We start from the raw sequence: 16,194 nt of genomic DNA on the forward strand, positions 1-16,194 counted from the left end.
AAACCACCGACTAAGATGATATATGAATGTGTACAACAAAAATAATGACCATTTTCTGTTCGGCGAAATGTGAGAGTGCAAAAATCAAACAAATGAACGACAGCATGCTAAATCTTGCTTCTAGTTTTCCTCGCACAATCGTGGTGGGAAATTTTTGGCGGTCAGCAACACGTTGCTGCTAGTCGCCTGAACTTGATTCATCGTGTAGGAAGCAAAAGTGAGGCAGCAAACGTTTTTAAAATCCTCAGTGTCACTGTCAGTGTGACAAAATCCATCACTCATAACATATAGAAGGTGAATAAGAAAAAAAACAACTCATAACCACACACACACACACATAGCATAAACAAAAAATAGTCGTGAAATGTCATACAATCCCCCACGACGCGTAAAGAACGCCTTTGTAGTTCAGGTTTTGGTTGAAATAAATTAGATAAAATTAAAAAAAGACGCATAAAATTCCTTCGCAAAACAGTAGCCCCCAAGAGACAGACAGTTACCAAGTTTCGTTTAGGTTAGCCTGGTCTTTTGTTATCCCTACTCGCACCATTCGTCTGTTCATGCCATGTAGCATTTGTGCTTCTCTTATAAATAAATCAAACACCATTTGCTGCCTTTTCAGTGATGCTTGATGAAGAAAACCAACGTAAGATGTGTTTCTCTGTGAAGCCCTCCCGCGGTTTCATCTTGCGCGTGTGGCAAACGGTTCCGTGTCCTTTAAGTATGTTAGAAGAGTCAACAAGTGAACAGAACCTGTGAGACGGACGGACAGACTAGGGAACAGATAGAGTGGAAAGCACGTCAACATATCAATGCGTCAGAGAGCGAAATGTGAGGGAAAAAAACATGTCAAAAAGTGAAGGATAATCGACCACCGCTTGGATATGATTAGGCTAAGCCAGGGAGAGAGATAGAAAGCGGGAAAGAGGGACTACCCGTGAATAATCGCAACGGTTTGGCCACCAAGAAGCGTACGGCAGGAAAGCAAGCGGAAAGGGTCGAAGCACGGAGGAGGCATCATATGTTCTCTAACGCCAACTGGGTAACACGCTAAACACCCTTCCCCAGGCTGCCGAGGCCGACACACGGCTTGGTAAGGGGTAGCTACGATGATTTTTTGGCAAACGGAACGGTAGCACCTGTTACTAGCTCACACTACTATAGCCGCTACTGACGTCGTCGATCTGGTGGCCCGGTTGTATGAATCCAGCTGGTACAAAACAGTTCCGACCCGTTCACTCCTTTAACCCCTTTTTTCATAGCAATGGAAACCCACAAGCTATAGGATACCAGAAAAAAGGCAAGAAAAAACAACCACCCGCTTGGCGATCCCAGACCAAAATATTCTTGACCGCGAAAATGAAAATGCGTTCGGTGCCAAGAGAACGAAACGTTTTCCCGTTTTTTTGTTTTTGGGTTTGCGCTGCATTCGCCACCATGGTCAGTTGTGGTTTGCAAATGCAATTCACTTTTTAGACGCTGCACGATCACGATCATCATCCCGGCCCAGCCAGTTGGTCGACAACTTTTGATCGTGTGGTGAATAAATTCGCTTTTTTCGGAGCTATTTAGGAGGAAGCATACAACTGGCGAAGGAATGGGACGGTCGGCGAGTCTGGCGATTTTATGACTGATTTATGGATGGTCATAAAACGCGCTCGATTAAGTGCAGAACGGCTTCTTTTAACGGGGTGTACGATTTGTTGGCTGTGTCCATTCGAACGCTACACTATTTCGGGCACACGGTACGATGACCAAATGGCGCGTGTTTGTGAAATTTGGTGTTTTGAGCGCACCGTAGACATGCACTGGTGGTCACTTCCGTCAACAGCCGGGTATACCAGGTGGTTCTAAGCGTTTAATGGACGTCAGCGTAAAGGGATCCGATGCAAAGTGGTTGACGAATAAAGAATTTCCATATCCATGGTAAAGAGAAAAGTATGGTTGATCGACGATCAATAATTCGTTACAATGTTGAATAGTTTATTGATCGAGTTTGAACATCTTTTTTATTCGAGTAGCTTTTGACCCATGTTACGCGTGTAGTAATACTCTCGTTTAAATTGCCTTGTCGATCGTAAACAAGGAATGAAAATGTGGAATAATAAACGATTTTTCACTCATCGTCTCGAACCAGTTTCACTAATCCCCAATACACAGGTTTTGGTTGGGCGCCATTTAAACTACATAATTTAAAATGAGTATAACTGTTGCTTTATGAGATCGCTTTGAGAGGCAGCCAAAATGCTTCGAGAAAGTGGGTGGTAATTGCCAATTAGACGATTAGGAAGTAATATTAGCCTAGAGTGGAATTAATTTGTGGATAGTACAATATTATAAAAGTTTGAAAAAATGTATATCTATTAATTATAAGAAATATAAGCTAAAACATTAAGTAAAGTTTTTTTCTCATTCTCGTTTCAATGACCAGACATATCTTACGCAGTTAAAATTTACGAAAGTCCTTCAAAAAGAAATGTAATGGCTCAATGGCTCAACATAGCAGATTAAGTAGGGTAACAAACGAATTTATTTTTGGTTAATAGTTAATCAATCCTTATCATCATCCTCTTAGATGGGTCATGTCGTCTGAGAAATCGGCGTCTCTGGAACTGCTTCATCGAGTCGGCTAGTCGTTAAATCGTTCCAACGATGCCTTTTGTTTGGATCATCTAATCCATGTAGAAAAAAGGAGCTATGCCAGAGCGCAAAAGTTATTGGAATATTACGGTGTTCCGGTGTTACGGTCGCCTACAAGATATACTCGCTAATACAACAAGATCGAACTGCCCAATTGTTAGAAGATATGGTCAGATGATCAGAGAAGAATTCGAAACGAGAAACAACCACTGATCAGATCATTACCATGCGGCAGATCTTGAAGAATATAGCTTACTGTTACCATCCTTCAATCTATTTCTAGGCCGTGCATAATAAGTGTTAAAAGCTAAGGAACAATTAAATGTGGCAAGTTTACCAAAAGGCGACTCAGACGTCTTTTATAAGTCAATCCTTCATTGATTTACGGATTGTGGTTATCGTCATTGATTTGCGGATACTATGTGACAGACGCCTATCAAAGGATCGACTAGGCCGTAGAAAACCTCGCGAAGGAGAATAACAAGACAAAAACCAAATTAATGGTGGCATCGCGAGCAGACCTGCTAACAAATCCTTTTTTGTTTTTTTTTTACAATTTTTACTATAACAACAATACAAGCTGGAAATGTTATAGGCATAGAAAATGGAATAGGAATTTTTGGAAATTTAAAAAAACAAATTTATAAGACCTATCTCTCATTTCAGTCACTACCATCAAAAGGTGGTCCTGGCCCTGCTATTACTGTCTTTCCTTGGCTTTATATACCCGTAGCATGATAGTCAATCCTGCGTACACGAGTTTGCCCTGGATGGGATTTGATCCCCAGTCCTTTCGTGTAGAGACTATCATCTCAACCACCGGCCACAAAAACATGAACAGATAAATACACAGTAGCTAACATATAAAAGTAGCTAAAATAGCTACTACTACTACTACTACAGTAGCTAAAATAACGGACGATGTAGTTTACAAGCATGTGCCATGCTTTCAAAAGTATTGAATCCGCCCCCAGTTTACGTAGCCAAACAAGCGAAACCATCATCACCAAATGGATATATTGCTTAGTACCTAATGCTTGTCACACATTCAAATTAATAAAATGTTAAAATTAATGAAAAATGGACAGAAAATCTGAATCTAATCAACAATTAACTTGAATATGCACAAAGAATTAAAAAAAACTAGACATAATTAAGAACATTCTTACATTCTCTCTCTTTCTGTACTCATTTCGCTTAGTTTGACATCATTCATAATGATGCACGAGGCAATGAAAACCATGGGGAACCACATGTTTCGTCTGGGATGGAGTGATTCACTGCCAAAAATGCCGGCTGGTTCGGCGGAACACGCATGATTTCGTTTTGTTTTCGATGTAATTTTTTTTTATTCATGAAAATATCCTCCACTCTTCCGTTTTGACACATTACACGGAATGTAGATCATTGGTGGTGTTACTTAAAAAAGCACGCAGACTGAACGAATTTCAGTTTCACCCGACGTGATTCGCAGACACTTGCAAAATATTGATCATGACCAAACCGAAGGACCGAATAGCGTGATGCGTAATTTTGACTCCCCAGCAATATAACCACCGATCTCGTGTTCGTTGCAAGTCTTTCAACAGCTGCCTGTTGGTGCCGTTTGCTGGAGTACCAGCTGTAGCCATAATGGCATCCGTCTGCAGGAAGTTTACCGATCGTCGGCCAACAAAGGACACTAAATCATGCTCCGTTTGCAATCATGGCACGCACGCATAAGGCCCCACAAGTGTCGGTTTACAATGATCGGCTGCGCGTGCTCCTTTCAGCGTAACAGTAGCGTCGATCGACGACAGGTGGATTTGTTTGTCAGCATCAGTTTCCTGGCTCGTTCTCTAGGGACCAAATCAACAGAGTGGCCAAAAGAACAAAGAGAACAACCCGCCGACGATGTCACAACTTCCGTTCGAGTCCAAATTTTAACACCCGACTGTCCGATCGGCGTTCCACTTTCGATCTTCATGCTGTGCATGTGTTAGTAAGTGAGGGTGTGTGGGTGTGCATCTTTATCCCATTATCCCGCATTCGTTTTCAACCTCCCGATAGCACTTTTTAGCGTACGCTTTTGAAAAAAACGGCGCAAAAATCTCTTTGTTCTACACGGAGATCTTGCACGCAAATCGACCGATCTTTCACATTATGTCCAATGCATGGAAAACGTAAAAAAACGATGAAAAACAAAAATGCACAACGGCACATGAAAACCCGTAGCAGTGGAGATCGGAAAAACAAAAACAAAAGTGGGACAGCTTATTTTCCGCCAGATGGTGGCCGTATCAAAGCGCCGGTGGTCTGGACTGTCATAAGACTGGATCTTCAGAAGAAATACATCGCATTCATGAATTTCGATTGGATAGACAAACAGGAAGCATACACTCAAGACAGAGTCAAGTGAAGAAAGAACCCCCAATGGGGATAAAGGAAAAGTAAAAAATAACATGAGAGAAAGTATAGAACAGGATTTCTTTTTGTAAAAAGAATCGATTGGATATTAATCGGCCATTATGTACAAGCTGTAAAGTACTGGGCGCACACTTCGCTTGGCTTGGTTGTCATTTTTACAACATAACCAACGACAAATTATTGCTATATTTTACTGACTTTCACAAAACTGGCTTATTCGCTGTCTTCATAATTAGAATGTTATTCGAATCCTTTAACCAGTAAAATATGGCAACGTAAATGGATGGTTCAATCTGCAACCGTCGAAGTATCAGTAAAGTGTAGGAAAAAAATAAATATATTTTTATAATATATTTTATATTTATATATGTTATTTTCCTAGACTTACGTAACGGGGATCGGTCCTAACAAGACTTGGTACTGACCTTTTTCGGTGAAAGATTGGCGTCGCTACCATATACACCAACGGTCCGTCCTTAACCGTATGTAAATGAATTTGTATGTACATGAAAACATAAGCTTGGCTTGTTATAGTTAGTATAAAATAGAATTTAAAAATGATTAATAAATTATTCCACAACTGTTTTTCAAATGGTTATTTTACACTATGTATGGAGAACTTTATATCAAATAAATCAATTACACAAAATTGTTAAAAACATTTAATAAAGAGAGTACGTCATTTTGTATCATACAACACATGTTTTGTACGAAGGTAATTCTCTAAACGGAAAAAATACTTCTAAACAACTCATGCACATGGGGCGGCCCGGTGGTGCATGTGAAAAACGGCGCCCGTCTACACGGCAGGGACCGGGTTCAAATCCCACCCAGACCGTCTCCCCGTAGCATGGACTGACTATCCTGCTACGTGGTAAAATAAGTCTTGATACGGCCAGACCGTTCTAACCGAGCAAAAAAAAAAAAAAAAAAAAACTCATGCACACGCACACATTCCCGAATATACTTCCGGACACAATGTGGTCGCTGCATCGCGCCACCATTAGCGAAGATGACGAGCATGCGTATGATATGCCGCACGCCGTACCGATGTTTATAAATCATTCCCCAATTCTTTCTGCTCGTCTGTTTGCGAGCATACACACTCAACACCCGCACGCTGTTGCGCACGCGACCTGCACCACCAATCCCACCTCCCGTACTCTTCACCCGATATCCGATCGTGGTGACTTTCTGGGCGTGTTTTACATTTTAATTCTTTGTTTTGAATGCGACATCACCAGTGGCGATGGGAAGCGCGTGAAGCAAATCACAACAAAACGTAAATCATTTGCCTCGCAAACGAGCCGTCTTTGGTGGTTGGTGGGGGAGCAGGGATAAGAGATACCGTGGGAATGGCCGGAAGGAAATTAGTGTCATGTCCAGTGTAACGAATGGATTGCAGGTTTTATGATGAAAAGGGAAATTTACTGCTTTTACACGAGCAATGTGACATTGAATTTTTTGCACAACGATCGCCCGACAGGATCGTACCGACAGGAAGTGGCAAACAGTAGAGATTTGCTGGCTGAATGGGAAATCCGATACCGGACGAGAAGGATGATGCTGTATTTATTAATGTTTGGAGCTACTTATCTATTTGTATGATATTTGAATGTAATTTGTATTGTACGTTAAAATGTCCTTTCCAATAAGCATTTACATTGTCGTTACTGAACCCATTATGTTTTCGTGCTTGTACAGTCAACTGGCTAAAACCAACTGTTTGTCTGTCACCAACTAGACAACACGCAACACAACATGGTGGGCATGTCAGGAGGGCAGAGTCTGTCAGTCAACCGAACACTAAATAGCCCACTAAATAAAGCTATCAACAAAAACCGCCAGCATGCCGTTGCAATTTGCAACAAATTTCATCCAACTATGCTAGCCATCCGCTGCAAGGAATGGACCGGCAATGGAGCAGATTCCACCGTGCAACCGTTCCAAAAGGGGAAAGGTAAGCGCTGGTGCCATGACCAGGAGTGTTGCTTCGGTTCAATGAACTTCACGGTGCACTATTCCCGTTAGGAAGACTGACAACCGTGCCGCTTCATGCCCGGGATCGCCTTCGAAGATGAGAGCAAGACAACTCCACAGGTCCACAGGAAAACTGATGCGTTTCCACCCATGGACAAACCGCACCGCGCCAACCGGGACGGTATTTTTAGAACCCACCGTACGCCGCACATGCACACCGTGCTGTATAAGGGGGAAAAGGTTACAGGCAGATTTCCACCGTGTTCCAATGAACCGTAATAGTGCGTGCGCGTTGCGTAAGTAACCGATCGCTGTTATGCTGGATATGCGAGTAACTGCACCGATGTGTAGTGGCAACGAGTGGCCCATGATCGATAGCCGGACAATAGTGAAGCCCGCGTACAAACGTTTCATTCCAATGGTGGATACAATGGTGCTGTCAGGATCGAGGTGCTCTGCACAACTTACCAAATAACCACTCTAACATAAAGTGTTCCCCTTAGTTCCATGGGTCGCAAAGTCAAATTACAAAACCTACGAAGCGTACAAAAAATCAAACACATCCATGCGCCTGCTGCATTGCAGTACGATCATTCGCACTTTGACGACTGTGGAAATTCAGATTCCAACGTAACAAACAACGTGCGAAAATCGATCCCTCGGAGTGTGTTCAATCTTCAACCATCGAAGTGTCCTCCGAGAAGAAAATCCATCCAAACACACTCGCTGGTGGTGGTTCTATTCTAAACCGCTCAATGCAAACCCTTTTTTCCTCTGTTTAAACACTTCGCCAGAAACCCGGCTGCCGCTAATGAACTGGAGCAAGAAAAAAAAGAACTGTGATATAGGAAAAGCAAGTAACGATCAACAAACCATAGATCAAGTAAGCGCATTTCCCGCCATATATATACACGCATGCACGCTCATCCAGACACGATCCAAGGCACGTCTTTGCAGTTCATTGCACCGGTTGCTACGTAACCATTGCGTACGCAGCTTCTGTTCTAAGCAGAGGTAAGCTTCGGGAAGAAAACACACGCTTTGTGCACGTGCTGCTATGCTCTGCCGATCAGTAGAACCCCTGGTTTTCCTTTCACGAGCACGAGTGTATTGTTTAGATTATCATTTTTTCCAGGCTGCACCATTTAGCTGAATCCCGTCACGCATTCGCTTCCTGTCTCAGAACCAAATACTCGCCTGCGTTACGGCTGGAGAAAAACAGCAACCGGCGGATTCGGGATCGATTCCGGCCACTTGGGACTCGAGTCGGTGTCAGTGGAATGCTCAGCACTTCGGTGCCAATGGCCTCCGACGAATAGTTGGAAAACCAAAAATAGTGCCCCACGGCTGGATAAGATAGATTGCCCGGAAGCGCAGCGGAGGTTGCAAACCCGAAGTGTTCCCCGTGGATGCCAGCAGAGGAAAACAGAAATTATTGAACCGCTCAAGAATAGTCGATTCGTGGCACGTGCTGCAAAGCCACCTTAAAAGTCGGTAGTCAGTTCCAAAAATAAACATCAAGCCTGGATTACGAACGTCGACTCACAGTTCGATAGTTCCAGACGACTAGCGTGGTTCCTGACGTGGTTCCAACATCGGTATGTTGCGTTTACGTAGCAAGGTCAAAAACCTGCACGCACTATGAAGCTCTTGGGTTTGTGCTTCCTCACGCCCAGAACCCAGATAACGTGCCACGGACAGAACGCGAGCGGGACCGTACCTTCAATCAACGTCGACGTCCTTTGGGGTTTTGGCAGTCGAACACTTCATCCAACACTGTTTCAAACCGCGGTACGTTTACAGAGGTGTACTTATTTTTAGTTCTTCCACCGTACTTGTCATATTTTATACCTTTCACCGGGTGTACGGCGCCCAACGTTGGCGAGACACCGTAAAACGTACTCAGGGAACCAGAACACGCCAGCTATAACTTTCACTATCGATCATGGCGGAAACATCATGGCTGCCTGTTGAAGCTGTGTCGAGTCACTGCACGACGTCGAAGCGCTGCCATCGTGCGCCATCTAGTCAGCAGAGGGCCCTATTTTATGAGTTCATTACCTAGGAACTCGACGCACGACGAACGGCGGTCTACGTTCCGAGGCAGTACAGATGTGGCCAAGCCGGTAAGGTTGACGTTCCGTACCCTGATCGCCAAACTCCAGCCAACACCAATCGTGAACAGCTGCTGTCAGCTTCGTTGGACTCGTTGTTGTTTATCGATCGTGACTCCAAGGGTATTCCGGTAGAATCCACCACCGGCAGAGAGGGAGTAGATGTCGTAGCTCCTCTGGTGGTTCTAACGTAGTTTTCTCGTGTGGTACACACCAGAAGAAGCTGCCAGAAGCGCAACCGAACCGTGTCCCCTTTTGGAATGGGTTCCCTCCTTTGTTAGGTTGTTTCAGTATCCGGTTGCTCTAAAAATAAGCACCCACAAAGACACCGGTGAATGAATTCCACACACTCCTAGTACACTCACGGTGCTCATGCCCGGAATATTGCAGAGAAATCCTCATTTAAAGTCATTTATTGATTTAATTCCATTTTAATTCAACCTTCCTCCGTCAACGCCTGTTTGCTACGTGGGCAACAGATCGTAAAAAGGGTTTGACTGCTAAAAAAAACGACTATCTGCCTGGTTTGCACATCCGTTCAATCATTATACATCCATTTATTAAGCAGTGCGGATCGACACATTCTGGCCACCACCGGGACGAATCGTTTACATTGTCGCTTGTTTGCTAGCAAAACAAACCATAAAGTAGCGACCGGGTCGACGATGAAAGGCAACACTTGTAAAGCTGTCCATTAGCCGGTGCATCCAGGAAACAGCTCGTATTACACGGTTCGCATTTTCCGATGGCCAACCGATAGACCGAGACCGAGGGGTAGTAAGGGTCGCACAAAGGGGGTGGAACATCTCATTAAAAATTGTTGACATATTGAAAAATCTTGTCATCGACCGGCTACAAGATCAATCACCCAGGGATTCACCTTCTTGTGGACACATTCCCCCAGCAAGGATGCGTAAAATTACATTTCCTCCATCCAGCACTTTCTCCCACTCATTTAGAACGTCTGTCTTCGGTGCGATCAATGCACACTGACGTTCATTTGACGAAAGTAAAAGCAAACGATCTACTTTTCACAATGAACAAGAGTGATTGCATTAGATCGCCATTAACTTTGTTGCAGTTAACACGAAAGGGAATTATGCTTACCAGATTTTCCTGCGTCAGGAAAAGCAGACTCGTTTTGGGAAGTATTTCTGTGCATTTTGTTGTCTTTGATGGAGCTGAATGAATATGATTTTTTTTGTACCAAACGTCAAAGCAATTTGTCAGTATCGTCATTTGCGTACATTTCCACAAATGGTGAAAAACAACGTCCCAACGAGGTACCAGTTGTCATCAATCATAACCAACCTCACCGATCATTCAACGGTTTGCTTTCTTGCCCTTCCGTAAGATAATTCCGTTCAATGGGCCCAATGAGCTGCGTTTGTTAAGTGCCAGTAAGGTTATGGTTCCTGTGCTGACACCGTTGTCTGATGACGAATTCCAACCGCTCCAACCTAACCCTTTCAGATATCGTAGTTTCAACGGATGCACCAGATGCAAATATGCAGCGGAATGGATGTTTGACATTGTTGCGGTACAGTTGCCAGTTGATGAAGGAGGTTGGAAAAGTTTGAACGCATTAACGGACAACAAACTGCCAACTGCCTCCGCTATTCTATGCTCAGATTGACTAAAGAAAGGTTCGGGAAAAAGTGGTTGCAAGGTATGGTCTTAGCTGCAGTTTCCCAAATTATTTCGGCCAGGATGTGTGGATTCACCACACATAGGAACATTTAGCTACAAGAAAGCAAATAAGTAGTAGATCTTTTGCTGTTGTGGTACTCCCACTTCAACAGGTATTGGCCACTTTCTTCGAATATATGTATATGAATATATGCTTGCTTATCAACTAATCTCTCCCAATTTCGCACTATCTTTGCTTTCGTAAAGAAATAGATAGAAAAACGAATTATCCAGTCGTGCCATAGGATCTGATCGCGAAATAGACCGACGGAGAATACTGAAAGATTTAGTAAAAAATTTACTTTGGACAACTAACTAATGAAAAAGAATACGATTTCTTAACCATGTGATAAAATCATCTGAATCATCGTACACCAAAAAGTACGATATAGTACATTTATTGTATGTACCACCTTACTGGAATTTCTTAATGGATTATTCTTCTTACGCGATTCTTACTGGATTTAAAAATATATGCATAAAAGTTAGATGTCCTTATACGCAGCTCGGTGATACAATGGTAGCGACTAATGTCTGTAACATGGCAGAGCCGGTAACAAATTATTCATGGATTGTTCCTCCGTATGCAGGACTGTCCATCCTGCTAGGGATGAAATAGCGGGTAAATGAAACCCATGAATGGCCAAGACCAAGACCGGCGAGGTTGTAATACAACACCAGAAGATGCTATCCAGATCGAAAGTAGTGTTGAGCCAATAGGTACGGCGAACTAATGACGGGATAAGAATTCTATTACTGCATGCTATTGTAAGATAACCTAATTATTACAACACTTAACTTTTACACGCGAAAAACAATCGGACAAACTTTGCCGGCATCTAAATTATTTTTTTGATCAGCCATGATGATACGGTTAGCGGTAACCGTTTGAGCGTTTTTCCTTCGCAAAATGCAAATTCTGAATCATCTTCCCATCAACGTACGCATCGACTTCTAATTAGGTGTTATTTATGGAATTGCAAAAGTCAGACTTTGGCGCTTTCCCTTTCCTTTAAATTCTCAAGAATTCAAACCCATGTTCTCCACACCATGACATGTTGCCGGTAGACCTGCACCCGGGAACCTGCACCCCTCTCAGCCCAATTTCCTTTATTGTTTTCATCTTCTCAACTTCTCGGCGTAACACGGTACCCTGTTGTGTCTCAAACACATTTTCGGCAACACTAAAATTAGAAGCACTTTGAATGAAGAAAGGCAAACGCATGCAAACCGGCACCGGAAAACGAGGAACCGTAGTTCTAAAATTCCAGTCCCAAAAAGATCCCCTTTTCTGCCAGACGCGTGCTTAATACCGCACCAAGGCAAGGGTCCCGACAATGTGACCAATAAAGATCGTGAAGCAAATAATAGATCACCTTGAAGCATCAGCAGAGACGAAACTTAGCAACCGGCGAGGAATCAACCGTCGAAGACGATGTCTTGGACGACCTCCCCCGGTCACGAGCAAGGGTCGCGCCCGGTGGCAAACGTCCCATCGTGCCGCTAGCATTTTGAAGGCCAACGTGGAGATAAATCCGTACATCACACCATAACGCGGGGCTATAGGTTGCAACCATCGGCATGCATCGGTGGTGTGTCATCGCGAAGGCGCATCTGGAAAGCGGCACACATAATGGGCCAGTTGATGCATCTTTTCCGGAGTATTGGGAAGGTTGCCGAGGTCCAGGGTGTGCGGGAAACCAGCACTGATGGTGGTATTTTCTGTGGCAGTATTTTCACGCATCTTTTCCGGTTACACAATGCAGTCGCAACAGGACGGTTTCATATGCGCACCCAGGAGGTCCAGAGAATAATCTATTTTGCACCAGCATATGCCCCAGCAGTAAAGTGATGAATAAATGGAGAAGTCACTTCTAGAAACAAGTGGATGAAAAGAAAAAAATCACACAACAGTTCAGTTCAACACAACGTAACCTATTACAATGCTTAATGCGAAGAATTAAATAAGCTACAGCAAACTCGCTTCTTTCAAAATCTGTTGCACTTAAGTGAGAGCACATAGCAATACGGCCAGGCCGTTCTTTATGAATAAAAAAAAAAAAAAGTGAGAGCACATGGTCGAGGAGATTAGAACAGTCGATCATCTTCCTACCATTCTGGCCATCCGCGATAGAAGATAACTCACAAATTCCCAAATCCCCCATCGTAAAAATTATCAGCAACGCCTTTCGCTTAACCTCAAATCTCGAATAAATCATTCGTCTGCCCCATTCCAGATGACAGTGACAGATGGCGCTGATCGATTCGGACCAATTTTTTTTTAGTATATTTTCCCAACAGTTTTAATCCACCATGCCATTCCGCGTACGTTATAGAATATCACACTTGGACTGACTAACGGAGCATGCATTTTCACGGATCAATTCATCGAACCGTGTCACGCAACCACGTGGCAATCCAAGACAGGGAATGGTGACAGTACGCAGTATTTGGCAATTAGAGTGTGAGAAGAGCAAAAAATAAATCCTAACCTTACTAAGCCAACCACTCTTGCGAATCCAGACGATGTGTGCCGTTGGGCACGTTGGAATGTGTTGGTTGGTGTGAACGAAATATTTCCCCCCATACAGACTACGGGTTGATCACTAATGGTACGAAACCGTTGGCGATCATTCATAGGTCTGCTGCTCAAATATGGGCCTGATCCTGAAACGAAGCAGAGCGTGTTAAATTCCGATGTGATTGTACGAAAATAAATTTAAAACTCTACTTATTCGAGCTTCGAGCTGTTGTTGTAGTATTATGTGTTTTGTTTTGCTCCCAGGCACACGTCATACAAAATGGAGAAACACGTAGACTACCACTGACTCAGCATAGAGCGCCATTTTTTTATAAAGAAGAACTTTTAACTTGCAAAGGAGACATGACAATGAACAACGATTTAAAAGATTGCTATCCGCCAACCTTCTGGAGGTGTACGCAGACGAATTCCAAGAATAACAGCTGGATGAAGTTGTCGCGTGCCAACAAAGACCACTGTACCCAAGGAACCAGATTTCAATACTCCCTTCAGCTAATCGTTCCCTGTGGTGCATGTTGTTTCACATGTGGTCTGGGAGTTGAATTTGGTTTCCCCTAAAACTTAATGCAATAATGGTTGATATAAGGATAGTGCTCTGTACTTGTGTAAACATGGCCATAAACCTACATACCATGAGTACCCTTGCTTTATTCATGAGCCTGTTGGTCCAAATGTTTCTTTACTGTCGCCCAACGCTGTATTCAAATGCACCATACATTGGACGATCGAGACGGTTTATTGCAGATTTAATATTTTTATTTAATTGCCTTTCTTCACAGCATTCGATAGAGAATGAAACAAAAGAAAATGTCATTAAACTGAGCCAGAGCTATTTCGAGCTCTTACACGTTGACTAGCTGAGGAGTAGTATGCAACGGTTATTGTAGCGGATGCTGGATAGCTGTATTTCAACTCCAAAATATGGCAATGATGAACCATCATAAAACGTCAACGAATCACCCACATGTCAACGTCCCTAAAGGACAACCTTCAAGCCAATTCTTCAAACACGCGGTGGCAGAAGCTTCGCTCGCGCGTAAATCAACCCGACCCCGTTTGAGCGGGAGTTTCAATCTAATTCTACGAATCTACTGGCACCGTGTGTGGCCCACGCGTCCTTACGCTACTAATTGAAGAAAGTGGTAAGTATTCCACCACCTAACTTTCTTCCAAAACAGGTTCGCTTCTAGCCCGGGTGCAGCATAACCGACTCTTAGCATACGATCCGTCATGGGCGTCATTAACCTGCCATCATTCTGACCTTTACCGTCAACTGACAGTTGGCCAAAATGTTCTCGAAATTAGCATCCCAGCCCATCTTCTGGCGCATGTTTGCATGTGTGCACGTGAACGTATTTTTGGGATAGTTGCTCATCCCATCAGCCCTTCAAATTATCGTTTTATAGGATGCAAACGACCTCTTCATTGCCACGCAGTTTTGTGCAGCAACGATCGTTAGGCGTGGAATGCATAAATCAAAGCGTAGCCATGCAACCGAAGCACTATGAGACGATCTTTATGTTTGAAACTAGTAGAGGAATGCAAAGGCATGAAGAAAGAGGAGCTTGCAAAGAGTCCATTCGAATTTCGATCTTGGGTTGAGTTGAGAATTATTGCCGTACGTGTTACTGACGAATCATCCGAATGATTTATCGCTGCACACAATTGTAAGAAATGTAATTTGATTACAATTGACCATCGGTATGACCTCGAATGCAGCCGGATCAATAGCATTCCTTTAGAACATTATATTTCCAAATAATCCTTTTTTTATTTCCGTTAGAACGGTCAGGCCTTATGTCTTACTTCCAATAATTTCAATATCTATTGAAACACAGAAATCATTCTGGGAGTTCTAAAATATTTTACATTTTGTTTCCTAAATGTGGTAGATACACGCTAAGATAAATATCATTATGTATCATCTATCACAAAAAAAACAATTGAGATTATACTTATACAATTAACTTAGAGTACCAACTCCATCAGTGCTTAAAGTATATTTAAGCAGCACTTGAAATAGTATTTATGATTATTACTTTTATTTTTAAAATAATATTCAATATTTGTAATTATATTTTTGAAGTACTGAGATGCGTACTGATGATATACTTCGGTCCAAAATGATAGACTCTATCTGTTTTTTTTTCTATCTGTGCCCAAGATAAACTTACGGATGTTTATCAATAATGCAACAGCTACTTTTGTGTTTACCATGCATACTTTTCATTTTAAAAAAGAGTTTTAAAAACCAAGCAAAAATGACCATAAGCAAATACATGTTTAATGACCGAAAATGATAGTATAACTTTAGTTTTAAATAGAATTTCGACTAAACAAACATAGTTTATGAAACTCCAAATTATATAGTTGTTCCATATATAGTAAATAAAATTTTATTCCGTAAATAAAAGATATGTTCTTATAATTTATTGCTTCAAAAAGTAGTTTAGGCCTACATTTTTTGTTTTTTCAAAGTGTGTTTTTCCAAATAGAGAACGAATGCTAATTCGAATTGATTGCAACTTTAATCTTCTGTATGGTCTCATGTCATAGGTCATCTTCATATACTTTACGAACTAGTATTCACAAAGGATAAGCAATGGATAAGCAACTAGCGTCTTTTTGGAACAGCTGACCAAGCCATTTTGTTTACTACCGATAGTATTATGTAGGGTCTTGTTTTTTTAGTTTGCGTAAGCTGGAGCGTTTTCCTGATGAAAAGTACGCTGCTGATGGTTGAGAAACCAGCTTGGCCACAGAAAGAAAAAAACATGGTGAGGCATTATAGAACGCAGTGTAATGTTGTTCAATTTTCTTTTT

This window comes from Anopheles funestus, chromosome 3RL (genome assembly GCF_943734845.2).
Source record: "Anopheles funestus chromosome 3RL, idAnoFuneDA-416_04, whole genome shotgun sequence".
In the NCBI taxonomy this organism is placed as follows: Eukaryota; Metazoa; Arthropoda; class Insecta; order Diptera; family Culicidae; genus Anopheles; species Anopheles funestus.